The 2,869-nt window shown below is 37.7% G+C and overlaps 1 pseudogene; it reads right to left on the minus strand.

Annotated features, from left to right (window-relative positions):
* Positions 1-557: 557 nt before the first annotated feature.
* On the minus strand, positions 558-1,579 carry LOC149187260 (dirigent protein 22 pseudogene; annotated as a pseudogene).
* Between the last annotated feature and the right edge of the window lie 1,290 nt (positions 1,580-2,869).

Raw genomic sequence — 2,869 nt, forward strand, 5'->3', positions numbered from 1 at the left:
TTATTTTTTTTTTAATAATTTTAATTAATTTTTTTTCAAATTTAATATTCTCATGAACACTATTTTCAATAAAACCATTAAGTAATTATTTTCTACTCATTATTAGGGATTGTTACAGTGTATGTTATTTCTTTTTATAAAATATAAATAGAAAGAATAATTTTGTTTCAATAACGATTTTTATTTTTATTTTTCATAGTATAATATAAAAGATTTTATTTTATAAAATTTGGAAAATAAATAAATATTTTAATTTTTTTATATTTTAAATTATAAATCAATGATTAACCGTTTAAATTTCTAATAAAAAATAAAATAATTTGAATACATTTAATTAGCAAGTAATGTGTGGGATTATATATACTCATAATTAGATTTAAGCACATAAATTATCTAATTATATACTGCCCCGCCCATTAACTACCCAATAACAAAGGTTTGTTATTTGTTGCCGATTAACCAGCCAATATCATTACCCATCACGTACACTGGTAAAATTAATCAAATCCGCATTCATTAAATAAATAAAAGTAATGTGCCATTTAGACTCAGGACAATTGTGAAATTTTGATACAGACCAAACAGGTAGGAAAGATATCACACCATAACAAAATATATAAAGTGTCATTACATATAGTAAAGCGCGTAGCGGCAACGAAATTACAAGCATAACGAATATATACGCTCCATACGCATGGTACATAAAGAAGAAAATACCCTACAAAACCACGCAGACGGATGGACGGAACATAAAGAAATATATACCCTACACAGCCACACAAGCTTTATGGACGGCACTTGGAATGGCTAGTAATGGAGGACGGTTATATTGTATTCCACGACTGCGTTGCCGGTCTTTAGATCCAAGGAATGAGTGCGAGCGAGAGCGTACCCTCGAGCCAATCGAAACAACCCGCTGCCTCCCAAGATGGGCATTTCTCTCACTTCATCGAAAACCGCATTCTTCCCCACCATGGCGAGGGTGCTGCCGTTGTACTTCCCACTCTCGAAAACAAACGTCGTTGCCATTAGCAGCTGGAGTTTCTGTTGGCAGGAGGAAACGTAGATACCCTGGGCTCTTCCCACCATTTTTGAGGTCGATTCCGGCCCTTCCGTCAACCAGTCGTCCATAACCATCACTAACCCGAACTGTGTGAAGTAAGAGTTCGTGGTGGGAGCCGAGGCCACCTTCACGGCCGTCACGTTTTTCCCGTTAACTAAGTCGTGGAAATAGAAATGCAAGTGACTTATCTTCTCCTGCCATAATTTGGCCTTTGCCTCGGCCGCCGCTAAGTGCAGGCAAACCACCACCAACAGCACAGCGGCCACTGTAATATTTACTGTTGAATAACCCTTGCTGGCCATCTCGGAAAAATGCTTCAGTTCTATGCAGATAACCAGAGAATTAAGAAATGAATATATTATTATGAAAGAGTCTAGCTTCACTTTAAGAATCCGATGCCTTCGAGTGACACCCATACCTTTACATTTTTTCGAAGAGAACCAGCTGTTTTATTTTTGTAAGGCCATTTTTTCTTGAAGCTACAGAATTTGCAAAGCAAAGGGCCCGCTCTGTGACGTTAACGAAGGGTTTTTTACCACGCTTGCCAGACTGCTTTTCAATCCATTTTAGCTGTGGCGAACATATCAGACCTAGTAATTTTGGCTGCATACCCTTATAAAGAGCAAAATTAATTAATATATGATTAAAATACCTTTTTGCGTCATTGACTGCAATGTTACTGTGTCTTTTTGGCGGAAATGCTAAACTCGTGATTGTGGAATAATGACGTATAACTTCACACCCCCACCACTTTTATAATGGCAGGACTACTAAAACAATGGAGAATATAGAGTACGAAAAAGATAAAGGCCAAATCAAAATAGGCCATCAACTACTGGAGAACAAGTCACCAACTTTAGGAAGAAAACAGAGTAGCCGATCGAATCGGAATCCTATGTGACCGACATGAAAATGTTTATAAGCTTCTATGATACACTGTTTGACTTATAATCAGAATTGGACTTCAACAGTTACCCGGTTTGACAGGGAATCTGAAAGAGAATTTTTATAGGATATGGGAAAAATAAAATCTGATTAAATCGAATTTTAATTTCTTGAAAATTTTGATAGCAGACATTGTAAATGTCATCATGCGGTGAATATATTAAACTTAGATTAGTTCGCTTTTCTATTTAGCCGAAGGCTTCCGTATTTTTTATTTTATTTTTAATAGACGGCCGAGATTGTATATGAAGCGAATATGCTTCGAAGATCCTTCGTCTGAGTCCCAAATCCACGGTTGTGGTACAAAATTTTGAATGCTGTGAAATTTGTTTGGTTGCCGCTAGTAACGTGGAGCACACCGTGTGAAGTCGAAGAGCCACCACTTCGACTGGTTTGTTCTCGTTGGAGAACAAGAAGCGGCTGCCTTGGGGGTTGCAAAGTACGACAGTTGGGTGATTACATAGTTGGGCGGTGAACAAGAGAAGTGGTGAACACGTTTCCATATTCTGCGTTCGAAGGTGAAAGAATTCACGTTTCCATATTTCTGCGTCTAAATATGAAAAAAATATTCTGGTTTCCATATTTCTGCGTGTCCGAATGTGAGAGAATTCACGAGGATTTCCCTTTGGGATCGTAGAAATTGCAATGTTTCGCCGATCAAATGCCATCCAAAAGTGCCTGGTGGGATTCCTCGCCAGGTCTTAGTTCGGTGGGTGTTGATGAGATAAAAGAAGAATAAATGCGAGAAACACAGTGAAGATCAGCGATGGCTTGTCGCTGAAACAACTTCCTTCCAAACCATGGTATATATAATTTGAAGATGCACTGAGAAACGGTTATGCTCACACACAGACAATGGCG

Source organism: Pinus tabuliformis, chromosome 3_1, assembly GCF_031772625.1.
Source record: "Pinus tabuliformis cultivar Carrire ecotype Pingquan chromosome 3_1, CPIR1, whole genome shotgun sequence".
Lineage (NCBI taxonomy): Eukaryota > Viridiplantae > Streptophyta > Pinopsida > Pinales > Pinaceae > Pinus > Pinus tabuliformis.